The sequence below is a fragment of the Lucilia cuprina genome, chromosome 6 (assembly GCF_022045245.1).
Source record: "Lucilia cuprina isolate Lc7/37 chromosome 6, ASM2204524v1, whole genome shotgun sequence".
In the NCBI taxonomy this organism is placed as follows: domain Eukaryota; kingdom Metazoa; phylum Arthropoda; class Insecta; order Diptera; family Calliphoridae; genus Lucilia; species Lucilia cuprina.
In genome coordinates this window covers 1820814-1835949 of record NC_060954.1, presented here as the reverse complement: position 1 = coordinate 1835949, position 15136 = coordinate 1820814, and the positions used below count along the sequence as shown (strand labels likewise).

Sequence of the window (15136 nt, the reverse complement as noted above, 5' to 3'; positions counted from 1 at the left end):
GTTCTAGTTCTGTTCTAGTTCTAGTTCTAGTTCTAGTTCTGTTCTAGTTCTGTTCTAGTTCTGTTCTAGTTCTGTTCTAGTTCTAGTTCTGTTCTAGTTCTGTTCTAGATCTGTTCTAGATCTGTTCTAGATCTGTTCTAGATCTGTTCTAGATCTGTTCTAGTTCTGTTCTAGTACTGTTCTAGTTCTGTTCTAGTTCTATTCTAATTCTGTTCTAGTTCTGTTGTAACAGTTATTGTAAGCTAACTTAAAACTTGAAACAATTAAAAGTAAAAATTGCTAATCTTCACAAAACACTAACAATTAACTTTAACTGTAACTAAAAACATGAAGTGATTATATCTGCATTGACAATAATTATAATCTCTCTACTTATGCAACAACAATAAAATTATAATCTAAAGAAAAACTTATATGAGTTATAAAGTAAGACAATTTCTAATAATAAATGTAAATATAAAAGAGTTAGAGAAACCTTCATTACCAACAACAAGAGGCAATTTAAATGTAAAATTTTAAATACTTTTAAGTTTAAGCAGCAACAATCTAACAAAAGGCAATAGCAACAACAAACACTTAAGAGTAAATAAAGCATGTAAATGACTTTGATATTGAGAGAACAATACTGAAAAAAAGCTTAAAGGCTTCAGCTTTTTCTTGCGAACACACATACATACACATCACTTTAATAATAATAAGGCACGCATAACTAGCGTGATTAAATGTTGAAAAGTACAAGATATAGAGGTAAAGAGTACGAGAAACATATGTCATACAACAAAATTATATGAAGAAAACAAATATAATAACAACAGCAACAACTACAACTATATACAACATGAAAATGATAAAAATTATAAAACTGACAAGGAAGAGTATTTGTAGAGTAATATGGGTGGAGGCAGCAGCAAGAACCACAAATTAGAATGTTAAAAAAAATGTTTATTATTTTATTGTTGTTGTAGTAGTTGTTGTTGATGTTGTTATTATTATATACTATTCCTAATGTTTATTCTTTTTTATACAGATATAAATACATTTTTTGTTGTATGTTAAACACTAATACTTGGAAAATTATAGTCGTTTAGTTACACATTTGTACACATGTTTAGAGCGTAAAAAATTCAACAACAACAACAAAAAAGAGAAAACTTTTTATGTTTATTTTTTTTATACTCATTTTGTTTTCGAGGTTACTACAACAATAACTTAAAAAGTCAGTTGTTTTATATATAAATAAAAAAAATGTTAGAATGAGAATAAACTGTGTTTGTGTATTTTGTATTAGAATGAGCACAAGATGTTAGTGCAAAACATATTTAAGTTTTTTTACAGCTGGTTCCAAACAAAAGCTTCAGTGGGTGCTTTAAACGGATGTTAAGTTTGTTGTCTTGCATAGGAAATGTTTAAGTAAAATATTTTCTTTATTTTTATTTTATATGACTATATTTTTTGGTCTTAAATATAAAAAAAAATCTCTCTTCTTTTTACTACACATTTATTTAAGTTTTTTTATTTTCTTTGTTTAACATTTACTTCTAAGGAAATGTGGCTTTTTTATTTTCAACATTTTTTTTGCCTTCTACTTGATGGTGATGATGATGACGATTGTGTTGATTAAAGTATGTCTGTTATGTATGAAAAAATAAAATAGCAACACAGGAAAAAAAACTCAAATATAAAATACACTCGTAAAGATGATTTGCCAAGCGTGACAAATCTACAAGACAATGCAGTAAATAACTTACAAGCCTTGGCCCGTGTTACATAAAAATACTAAATTTCAAAAAAAAAAGAAAAAAAAAACAAGAAATAAAAAAGGAAAAAAATTCCATTGGTAATGATAATATCTATAATAATAGAGTACTTGTATTTGAGAATAATACTTTATTACTTTTTGATTTAATGATAATCTTTATATTAATGTTAGATAAAATTCTCCCTACGATAAAAAGGAACTAAAACATACTTTCGCTATAATGTTAAGGGACGAAAAACGTTTGATGTAGTAATTTAAGATTCAGTATTTAAATGAAAGTGTAATAAATATAAATAAAAGTTTATAAAGAAGGCTTTTCATGTTTCACCCCAGCAGATTGTTGAGCGTGAAATGTAGCGTATGATTAATATGATAAAGATAATATTAAGCATACGTCTATTAAAAATTTGCAAAACAAAGCAATGAATTAACTAACTAACTAACTGTTTTTGTAAAATTTTTATATATTCTTTTATAAAGGAAATATTTTCGTGAAAATTTAAATAAATTCATTGTGAAAATTTCAATTTTAGTGAAAATTTTAATTTTATTGATATTTTGATATTTTAGTGCAATTTTGATATTTTAGTGCAATTTTGATATTTTAGTGCAATTTTAATATTTTAGTGCAATTTTTAAATTTTAGTAAAATTTTTCAATTTTGAATTTTGAAATTTTTAAATATTACTGAAATTTTTAAATTAATAATTTTTAGTGAGAGTGTGCCTCCTGTGAATATTGTTTCGTAAAAATCAAATTTTTTCAAATAGAATTTTTTGTAAATTTTTGAATTTTTGTAAAGTTTTTTATTTTTGTAAAATTTTAAATTTTTGTAAAATCTGGAATTTTTGTAAAATTTTGAATTTTTGTAAAATTTTAAATTTTTGTAAAATTTTAAATTTTTGTAAAATTTTAAATTTTTGTAAAATTTTAAATTTTTGTAAAATTTTAAATTTTTGTAAAATTTTAAGTCTTTGTAAAATTTTGAATTTTTGTAAAATTTGGAATTTTTGTAAAATTTTGAATTTTTGTAAAATTTTAAATTTTTGTAAAATTTTAAATTTTTCTAAATTTTAAATTTTGTACCTTTTGTAAAAACTTTTTAGTAAAAGTTTAATTTTAAAATAGAATTTTTGTAAAGTTTTGGTAAAAATTTTAAATTTTATCGTTAAAAGAAATTCTTTTTTTAGAAAATATTGTTTTATTTTAATGATAAAATAAATTCATTGTGAAAATTTAAATTTTATTGAAATTTTTGATATTTTAGTGCAATTCTTAAATTTAAGTGAAAATTTTAAATTTTAGAAAAATTTTTAAATTTAAGAGAAATTTTTAAATTTTATAGAAAATTTAAAATTTTAGAGAAAATTTTTATAAAATAAATATTGTTTTTTAAAAATTATTTTTTTTAATTCGAATTTTTGTAAAATTTGGAATTTTTGTAAAATTTTAAATTATTGATTTTTTTTTTAATTTTAGAAAATAATGTTTTTTTAAGTGAGATGTGCCTCATGTGAAAATTTTTTAGTATAAATATAATTTTAAAATAGAATTTTTGTAAAGTTTTGGTAAAAATTGTAAATTTTATCAAAAAAAAAGAAATTCAAATTCTAAATTTGAAATTATAGAAAAAAAAATACAATTTCAAATAATAAATCAGATGGAGGTCGTGGTTTATTTCTTTAAATCTGAGATAGCATCAACTAAAGTAATTGTTTAAAACTGAAATCGTCTGAACAGACTACAAGACGTATGAGCAAAATAAATATTTTTGAAAATATTACTCATACTTCCTGTAGTCCTTCAGAAATTCAATTTTTCTTAACATTTAATTTCAAATTCGAAACTTTTACATTAACCCCCTTATTCACAAACAACATTTTTATTTTATTAAAGGATTATAAAACAACATTTCCATACAAAATCTTATTTATAAACCGTTTATAAAAGAAAAATTTTATTTTTTTATTTTTCATTTCATCTACAAAAACCTTAATTAAATACCAATTTTTCTATACATTTTTAACACTAAATACTGTCAAACAAATCTGATTTCTTAAAAAGGTATTACAAAAATTAATCACATTTAAAAACTTCTTAAAATGTTGGGTTTCTTTCCCATTTTTTCTTAGAACAAATTAACTCTTCAACTTTATTTTTCATACATATATAAGAACATAAACCTTGGTTAGCTGATAAACTGATAAAGTGTCTTAATTTAAAGCTGTAAAATTGTCGCCATAAATCTTAATTTCCTTTTTTAGGCGAATAGCAGAAGTGGAGAAGAATAAAACACAATTTGTCTGCATATCTTGCTGTATTCATCAAAATGAAATGAATCAAAAAAGTTTTTTTTTCGTTTGGTTTTTTCCTTAATCTAGGGGTGTATATGTTTCTGTGCAGTAAACTAAAACAATATGTTTGTTTGGTTTTTTTTACATTTTTCTCTTTCTACTTTATTTTTTATAACCAGCTTAAGGCGTTAAATGAATTAAAAACTTTGTGTGGGAAAACAAAACAAAAAACAACAACAAATTGAGGAAAATAAAAATAAAGTGAAAAGAATTAAAAGAAAACCCCCGACATAATAAAAAACCACAAAAAGAATTTTAACAACATTAACATTAACTACTGTTCTCTTAATCAGACAGCTGAGAGAAAGAAGAAAAATATTATATTTTTTTCCCAGTTTTATGTGTGATCTTTGTAATAAAATTTTTGTTCCCTAAGCCAGCACAATGTTTTAAAGAGTATTTATTTAGTGTTTTTTTTTTTAGTTTTATGATAATTTTTAGAAAATTTTCTATTAATCTAAAATATTACTTATACCACCTGTAGTTCAGCTTGCAGCTAAACAAAACACAAATAAAATAGAAATTTTTCTTAATACTTTATTTTTTATTCATTTTGCTTTTCAAATTTCAAGAACTATTGTTTGCTGGGTTTTTATATTTTCATATAATATGTTTCTTTATCTTCGTTTATGCTATGGAGTAATATAACAACTCTTTTTACTTTTAATCTAAATAAAGTTCTCATGTTGTTTCCTAAGTAATTAACTAAAATTCCTAAAAGTAATTTTCATAATTTAAACATGCTTTTTCGAGATATGTTACAAGTTTTATTTTTATTTTTGTCAAATTTGCCGCCAGTTAAAAAGGAAATATGTTCAAAGGTTTTTTGTAAAATATTAACAAGTTTTTTTTTAATTTTAAATTTTTTTGATTAAAACGTTTAAATGTGACAAGAAAAAGATTTGCTTTATGTTGTTGTATCAAAAGCAGTCCTTTAGATTATTAAAGATTTAAATCCCCAAGGCATTCTGAGGTCTATAAAAAAATTGATTTTAACCAATATACAGACGGACTGACAAACATAAGGACGGACATACAGACAGACAGATAGACGGACATAGGCATTGTCGACTCCGCAGAAACTTTTGATTAGAAATTCTCCAATTTGAACTGATTTCGTTTATACCTAATTACATCAAACCATTTCAAGCAGAATTACAACAAAAGTACCTTTAAACTACAATTTTCTTTAAACTGAGAAGATTTACAAAAAGTACCTTTTAAACAAAAGAATTTTTGTACCTTATAATATTTAAAAACTTTTAAAAAGATATATTTTTAAGAGAATTAAAGGAAAATTACGACAAAAGTACTTTTAAACTAAAGTAGTTTCCAAAAAAAGGACCATTCCCAACGAGGAAAAATTTCAGCAAAAGTACCTTTTAAACAAAAAAAAAATTGTTTTAACAAAAAGTGACATTCGAAAAAGTATTTCCTTTGAACAAAAATAATCTTTTAACTAAAGCCAAAGTTTTCATTAAACAAAAGTACTTTTTAACCAAAAATACCATTCTCACAGAAGAAACATTTTAATAAAAGTACTTTTTAAGAAAAAAAAACAGTTTTAAGAAAAAATGTCATTAGAGGAAGTATTTCCTTTAAATAAAACTACTTTTTTAACAAAAGCCAAATACTTTTGACATAAAAGTTCCTTTCTCACAGAAGAAACATAGTTACAAAAGAACTGTTTAAACAAAATTTACTTTGAAAAAAGTATTTTCTTCTAACAAAAATCCTATTTTAAACAAAAGCCAATGTTTTCATTAAACAGAAAAACAAAAAAGTACCATTCTCACAGAAGAAATATTGCAAAAAAGTACCGTTTAAAGTTTAAACTTTAATCAAAAGAACAAAATTAATTTTCAAAACAGTATTTCCTTTGAACAAAAGTACTTTTTTAAAGAAAAACCAACAAACAACCAATTACCTTACACAAAAGTACTTTTTTACACAAAAGTACTTTTTTACACAAAAGTTCTCTAAAAAACGTTCAACAAAAATTTCCTTTGAATAGAAGTGCGTTTACCTAAAAGTCCCTTAAAACAACATGATCGTTTTAACAGAAGTATCTTGTAGATGAAGGTACTTTTAGATTTCCTTAAAACTTTAAAAAAAATTCAATTTTTAAAAAAATAAAAATGTTTTCTTTAAACAAAAGTTAATTTTAGTTAAACAAATGAAATAACTTTAAGGAAAAGTTTTAAATTTCTTTTAAACAAAAGTACTTTTCCTACAAAAGTGCCGTTTAACCAAAAGTTTTTTTTCATAAACATAAGTGTTTCTTATAACTTCTCAGAATTAGCCTTAAACGAAAGTCAAAAATTTCTTTCTAAAAAAGTACTTTTTGCACAAAAGTGTCTTTTAACCAAAAGTGTTTTTTATATAAAAGTTTCTTATAACTTCTCAAGAACCTTTTCTGCTTGCTGGATAACTCTTGTCTGTACAGCGGGTATGCGAAATGTGGTCCTATCGGCATAACGAAAGTTATAGGAATAAAGTACTTTTACAACCAAAGTTCCATTTCAACAAAAGTACCTTTCTAACAATTGTTTCATTTAACTCAAAATACCTTTTTGTACAACATTTTCTTAGTACGATAAGTATGATTTCAACAAATATCATACTTTTAAGTAGAAAACCCATTTTGAGAAAAAAGTGTCTTTGATCTTCACCAGGTTTCTGTTTTCTAACAGATTTTTCAACAAAAGTACTTTTCCAAAAAAAAGTTCCCTTTAACGAAGAATACTTTTTATAAAAAACTTCCTTAGAAACAGATATATGATTTCAACAGATTTCAAGTTGAAAAACCTTTTGAGCAAAAGTACCTTTAAAAAAATGCGTTTGATCTTCCACAAGTTTAATGTACAAAAACACATTTTTTAATACTTTTCTGATAAAAAAATCTTTAAAATATATTCAAAACCTCTAATACGCCTACAGTTGTTTAAAGAAGATGTGGGATCAAGCACAACATGTCATGACAACAACTTAAAGCAAAAGTTTGTATGTTAATGTTGAAAGGAACTGTTTTTTACATATTTTTTTTCTTTTGGTCCTTTGAGTAAAAATTTATTTATATGACATTTGACTGTGTCTACGTCTGGTGACATGCTATTTATGACACATGATAAAAATTAAGAAATAAAGGAAAAACAATTTCAATTAATTGCAAATTTAAAAAAAAATACTTAAAAAAAGCTCTTTAAAGTTTTATTGATGTGGCTTTAAAGAAACGTTTTTAATGTCACAGAAAAGGCAATTTAACACAGAACTAGTGTTGCAAGTTATTCTGCTGTTGCTTCTGTACTACTTTATCATTATTTTAAATCTTATCTATTTATATAATTTTCCTTAAAATTATAATAACATTTCTTTCTGTTATTTTCTATAATTTATTTTAAAATAATTTTATTATTTTTTTTTTTTTTTTTTTCTACAAAAAAATTCAATTTTTTATATTTTTCCATTTTTATCTTTAAGTACATATTTGCTCAGTTATTTCTTTATTTTTCTGTATTTTTTTTATATACATTCACTAGTTACTTAAATCAAATCAATGTCATTTATGTTTTATTAGTTTCTATTTTTGTACTTTTTATTCACTTATTTGCTTAAACCTGCATAAAAGTTTTTTTCTACTTTCAGCTGGGAAGGAAGCAGGAAAAAACTGCAAATAATATTTGTAACTGTTAAGGTAGTAAAATGCAAAAAAAAAGAAAAAGAAGAAAATGATTCTTTTTCCTTCTACTCTTAGTAAAGTGGTTAAACAGCAGTTGAAAAGTAAATATTTTTGTGAAGAATATAAAAAACAGTTTATAAAACCCTTGTCATATTTAAAAGATTTATTTATAAAGAAATTTAATTTAATTTATGAGACCTAAGAGAAAATGTCATTATTTATTTAATTTTTTTAAGGTTAATTGTTTAATTTATAAATTTTTTTAATATTTCAACTTTAACTTGTTATTTCTTTTAAATTTTCTATGAAAATAGAAAGAAAAAATGAAATTTTTATAATATTTATTAAAGTCAATTCTGTTGAGAGTTTAAAACATTTTAAATTTTTTAAATCGCTTGAAAATTGCAAAAGTTATTCTATATTTTCAAGAGTCACTTCAAATGTTCATACAATTTTCTTATTAGCACCTAAAACTATGCTAAAGAAAACTAAAGATTGCTTAAGCAAGGCAAGCATGAGAGTTTTTTTGCAAAAATGTTAATAACTTTTACAATTCTCAACCGATTTTGAAGATATAAAACTTATTTGTTGCAGAACAGAATAGTCCTTCAGAATATTAAAATAAATTTTTAAGAACGTATAGAATATTTTGGCATAAAACAACAGCAAAGTTTAAAAATATTAAAACTTTTAAACAAATTTCAAAAAAATTACTTTAATTTGCAAAAAATATTAGTTTGTCTTTTTTTCTTTCAGTGTAAAAGCTTTCAACTAAAGAAATTCCACCTTTTTTCTTTAGCCTGCTTAAGCCTTCTTTTAACAGTTTTAAACTTTAATAATCCCAGCACTTACTAACAATTTTCTTAATCTTTAAAAAAAAACTTATTTTCAAATATTTAATATTTCTTCCTTCCTCCTCTTCCTCCTCCTTACATTTACCCCTAAGAAAACTTAATTAAATATTCTAAAAATAATAAAACATTTGCCTCGTCTCCCTATAACAACAAACAAAAACCATAAAAATTTATTTTCACTAAAAATAAAAATTAAATTTAAAAAGCATCAACAATTTTCAAATCAGAAACACTTGTTTTATACAAAACAATATGGATCAAAAAAAATTATAACAACAAAAGCAAATGGCTAAAAGGAAATGAACACTAAACTAAATGCCAGACCTTTAAATAATGTTAATTACTTAAAATGGGGGAGAGGGTGGTGTTGGTAAAGACAATCATCTTCTTTCTACTTTTTGTAATATTGAAAATTATTATGTTAATCAGACGCTTAAATATTTTTAACACGTCAAAAGACAAACACTTAAGAGACACTTAGGTGGACTTAGGCTGCGTTATAGTAAGGCAGGGGAAAAAGTGCGCAATGATTTATGTTCGAAAGGAAATAATTAAAAATTATTAAAAGAAACTTAAGGGCACTAAAGAAACAATGTTTTTATTATTTTTAAGGAATTTAGGGAAAAATTCATTTAAATATTTTGTAACAAATAGACAACAAGACGTATGAGCAATATTATTTAAAAATTAATTTTAAACAGTAATTTCTAACTTAACATGTCTAGACTAAAGAGTAGACTGTAGACTAGAGTTTAATCTATAATCTAGACTCTAGTCAAGTACAGTCTGGTCAAGTCTATAGTCTGGACTGTAGTCTAGTCTAAAGTCTGAATTGTTGTCTATAGTCTGTACTGAAGTCAAGTATATAGTCTTTACTGTTGTCAAGTCTATAACTTGGACTGTTGTCAAGTTTAGAGTACGCACTGCAGTCAAGTCTATAGTCTTTGTTTTTGTCGAGTCTACAATCCGGACTGTGGTGAAATCTATAATCTGGATTGTAGTCAAATCTATAGTCTTTTTTGTGGACTGCAGTCAAGTCTATAGACTGCATTGCAGTCAAATCTATAGACTGGACTGCAGTTAAGTCTATAGTCTGGCATGCAGTCAAGTCTATAGTCTGCACTGCAGTCAAATCTATGATTTGAAATGCAGTCAAATCCATAGTCCGCACTGCAGTACTGACTGGTTAAGTCTATAGTGTGGACTGTAGTCTGGTCTAGCCTAGGCTGTAGTCAAGTCTATAGTCTGACCTAGTCTTTTGAACTATATTATAGCATAAACTATTTACTATCTAACTAGTCTTTCGTCTGGGACTTAAGTCCGATTTACTCAGTTTATAGTCTGGACTATGGTCTAGGTAACAGAATGGACTATAGTCCAGTCTATGGTCTAATGTACAGAATGGACTAAAGTTCAGTCTATGGTCTAGTGTACAGACTGGACTATAAACTAATCCATATCCTGGACTATAGTTTAGTCTATAGTCTGGACTTTTATCCACAATCTGGACTAAAGGTATAGTCTAGACTATGGTCTAGTCTTTAGTGTGGAGAATAGACTAGTCTAGAGTCTGGACTTTAGTCAAGTCTATAGTCTGCACTACGGTCTAGTTTGAAGTATTGACCAGAGTCTGGTCTTTAGTTTAAACTACAAACAAATTTATAGTCTGGACAACAGTTTAGTCTATACTCTGAATTATACTATAGTCTTGCCCAGTCTATAGTTTGGACTATTGTGTACATTCACTTTTGAATTAACAATTCTAAATTAAACACCCATAATGTCCTGTTAAAATTTCCTCAAAAATAATAATTTCAGTTCATTTACCTTTAACACACATTCTATCATATTTTCCGTTTTAATCGTATTTTCTATATTTATGCCGAATTTAATGTTGAATAATAGTGATCCGTAAAACGTGATGTTGGTTGATAATTTCAACAGTAAATAAAAAATAATACTTGTGTTAAACTGCAGCTGTCTCACCCTCAACACTTGCTCTATTAATATGTATGTGTATTAGAGTATTTCCGGGTTTAGTAAAGTTGCTGTAGTGTCAGTGTATATTTCCGTTATAAATTAATAACTATAACATATCTATGTTATTATATTGTGTCAAATTTAATTATAGCTAAAAAATACATGTATATGTTTTTATGTTTTTAATAAAATGTAATAAAAAAATGTAATAAAAGCTAAAGTATTTATAGGTTGTAATGCTATAGTTAGTTTTATTTATAGAATTAAAGTGTTTTTTTTTTTTTTGGAACATAATTTTTATTTTTGCAGCATGTGTGCTGAAAAGTTCAACAGACTTGTTATTTGAAAAATTTTCCATTATTTCTGGTTTTATCTTTAATGTTTTGTTGTCATTAAGTAAAATTTTTAAGCAGCTTAATAGTTGTTATACTATGTAATGTTAATGAAAGTTATCAAAATCTTAATTACAAAATTACAATTGCTTAAGAGCTTTGTAGCAAAATGACGATAAATTATTTTAATTGTAGAAGATTTAAGTAGCGAATTATAACAATAAGCAAATGTTTGTGAGAAAATTTTATACCATTTATACTTGCTTTTTAATAATTTTTTAATTAATATTAATCATACGCCCAGTTGCATTTTAAAAAACTATCTTTACGGAAAATTTAATAACTTTTGTAATTTTTAAACGATTTTAATAAACAAAAGCTTATTTGTCAGACGATAAAATATTCTTTAAAAGTCTGTTAAAGAATTTCTTGATATAGGAAGAAAGCATTAAAGAAATTTTACCTAAAAGTAGAAAATTTTAAATAACCATTTAAAGCAATCAAGCAGATACAAAGTATTAATATTTGTTTTAAAATATTTTAATTTCTTTAAGATTTTTTTAAGACTTTTAGTTATATTTGTTAATTAATAACAATCATACGCCTACGGGCGTATAATTAAAAAAATTCGTGAAAAGTTGAAGAATTTAGTAATTTTAAACGATTACATAATGAAATATTTTTTGAAAAACTGTGAGAAAATCTCTTCGCCTAAAAAGAAAAATGTTGAAGAAATTTGAAATCTTATTAATTTTTATAAATTAATATCAATCATACAACCAGTTGCAATCAAAATAATTTTATTTGAAAAAAAGTGTTTAATATTCAAGTGATTTTAATAAGCATAGGTTTTCATTAGAAATCTAGTAAAATGAAAATTCAGTAAAAAATCTATAAGCTTCAAGAGAAAAGTGTAAATATTTGTTAATTAATATCAATTATACGCCCAGGTGCAACAAAAATAATAAGTTTTAAAAAAACTTTCATTTAATAAAAGATTTTATTAAATGAAAGCTTGTTGGCTTTATTATTAAGTATTCAATAGCAATCAGTTAAATAATTTCTAGGTCTTTGAAGAAAATAGAAAATATTTGTAAATAAATATTAATCATACGTTCAGGTATAATAATTTCTGTAATTTCCAAGCGATTTTGAACTGATTTTCAAATTAAAGCTTGTCAAATTCACATTAAAATATTGTAACGAAAATTTAGAAAAAAAAATCTGTTATTTTATGGGAACATTTAAATATTTCTAAATTAATATCAATCATACGCTCTGGTATACCCAAAAAATCAAATTTAAGAAAAAAATTAGTAATTTATTTAATTTAAAATAGATTTTGCTTAAAGGAAAGTTTCTTGGATTCACATTAAAATATTGTGATAAAAATTTAGAAAAAAATATTTTAGTGTTAGAAGAAGTTTTAAATTAATATCAATCATACGCTCAGGTATACAAAAAAATAAAGTTTCAAAGAAGTTTAATTATTTCTTTGATTTCCAAAGGATTTTAATAAATTAAAATTTGTTGCATTAACATTATAATATTGTGATGAAAATTTTGAAAAAAATCTTTAGAAGAAAAGTTTAAATTAATATCAATCATACGCCCAAGTATAACAAAAATATCTAGTTCTGGAAAAAGTTGAATATTTTGTGTAATTTTAAAATTATTTTAATAAATGAAAGCTTAAGCAATTACCAATAAAATATTTAACACAAAATTTAGCCAAAAATCTCTTGGGTTTAAAAGGAAAAAGTGAAAATATTTCACATTAAAGATGAAAAATTTAAAATTTTTAAAAGATTTAATTTTCATACATTTTTTTTATTTTAGAAATTTTTTAAATATATTATGAAATCATTTTAATTGATTCTTTGCAAAAATTTTTCTTTTAAATTTTTTTTAGATTTTTTTTTTTATTTTAGAAAACATGTTTCTCTCTAAAAGCCAAAAATTTCTTTTTAATTTAAAATTCTTTATATGCTTTATATTCTAATACCAATGGCCTAAAAGCCTTTAACACTAATTCCAGTTGCAATTCATAAAGAATTCTATACAGAAAAAAAAGAAAAGTATAAAAACTAAACGAAAGCTATTGCAATTAACTGAAAATATCTGTATGAAAAAATGTAACAAAAAAAAACTAAACAAAGACATAAAAGAAAAATTTGCACAATAAAAATTTCCCCTTTTGCTAAAAAAGAAAAATGGAAAAAAATTCCAAAAGACAAAAAAAAAAAACAAACATGTATAAGGATAAAAAGAAAGGATATATATAAGGTTCCCTTAAACAATGTGTATAGAGTAAAAAGTATAATATTTATAAATATTAATATGATAAAACTTACCTTAACTTAATACAGATGAAACAGCAATGAACAGGCGATAGGCAGTTAGAATTTGAAGAATAACTGGAAGCAATCAGCTTAAGCACTGTTACAAACACCAGCATAAAAAAGCTTTGAGCAAAAAAAAAACTCGAAAGTAATTGTTAATTATTTAAACACTATAGTTATTGTTGTATTTTCTTTTGTTTCTAGCTCTTGAGCTATTGTTGTTTTTGATTTGCTGCACTACAGCAATGTATACCAACACTTTGTTAAAGTTTTTGCTTTCTATTAACAAGCATGTTCTATGTATATGTGTTTGTTCTGTGTGTATGTTTGTTGGTAAAAAAGAGATTTTTCATTTTAACATTTTTTCTCTATGGTTTGTGGATGTTTTGTTTTCTTTATGTTTTTTTCTTGTATTGTTTTATAACTTATTAAAAATTTAATTAAATCAAATGTAAATTTCAATTAACTAAATTGCATTCATTGGCTTTATACACACATACTTTTAACTTTATTCTTTTTTTGTTGTAATTTATTGTAAAAAAAACTTTTTTTATGCCACACAAACTGATCCTTGTACTTTAACACACACACACTTTTACAAATATTTACATTTTTTTCCAAAGCATGTAGTTGTTGTTGTTTAATTTTCAATGCATGACATTTATTTATCAACCTCAGACCTCAGTTTAAATAAAAACGTTTTTTTATTTTATTTTCCTTTCTTTATTTTATTTTTACCACAAAAACTGGTTTAATAGTTAAACACTCAACACAAACATTAATTGTTTTATTTAACAAAAAAAAGCAAAAACCAAGTAAAACAAATAATGAGTTAATTTATATTTTGTTTTGTTCATTTTTTATTAGTTTAAATGGTTTTATATACGAGGCATTTCTTTAATATTTATTTATCATATTAATTTTCAATTTAAAGATTTTTTTTCCTCTTTCTCTCCAAAAAAATACAAATATTATAAACTCATTAGCCTCAACATATTGTTTTAATACTAGCCAATACACACACACACACAAAAGACCGGAAGTTAAAGTTTAAAAAGTTTGAAACTTTTTCTGGCACATCGCTCCACTCTTAACGTCACCAAAGAAAAACTTTTTTTAATAATTTTAAAACCTTTTCATATTTAACATATTTTCTAACACAATTTTTTTTCTTTTACTTTTTATATTCACTTATAAAACTTATATTTTCTTTTGAAAAAACTCTTTTACATTCATTCGTTATTTATTCATATGTGCATTTTTATTTGAGCATCATTCTATTCATTTTATTTAAACAAGCGCAAAATCAGCGTTTTTTTTTCATTATTATGCACAAAACTTTTACGTGTTACATTATTTTCATATTTTTATTTAGTAATTTTTAATATTTATTTTTTTCTTTTGATATTTTACTTTCTTTTTTTATTTTTCACTTTTTCTCAGTTTCCGTTTTCAAAAGACCGTGTTGTTTCATTGTCCACCGTTACTAAACTGATTGGTTCGTGTTTCTAACACTTCGTTTTTGTTTGCGTCTAAACATTTATCCTTTACATTGTAATGTTGCTAACAGTTTACTGTTAATGTGGATGCTATGTTAAGAGGCCAACACAAAAGCAACAGTTATTTATGAGGGAAAAAAGTTGATAGCAGCACGTGCGAGTGGAATCTAAAAATATAAACAGAGAGGAAATGCTTTATAGAGACTTGGTGTACCAGAGATTTTTATATTAAATATTAAGTACACACTACAAAAACTAAACAATTTTAAAAGTTATTGCTGGGAATGTTGGTTTAGTAGGCTAGTAGTTAGTGCTCTTGCCTCTCAGACCGGAGGTC

General features: G+C 24.3%; 1 protein-coding gene across 1 annotated transcript in view; it reads right to left on the bottom strand.

Annotated features, from left to right (window-relative positions):
- Positions 1-14907, bottom strand: part of LOC111684554 — a 72936-nt gene extending 58029 nt beyond the window's left edge. The window contains exon 1 of the mRNA XM_046954392.1: positions 13313-14907. The gene's annotated coding sequence lies outside the window, so the exon portion shown is untranslated. The remainder of the gene's footprint in view (positions 1-13312) is intronic.
- Between the last annotated feature and the right edge of the window lie 229 nt (positions 14908-15136).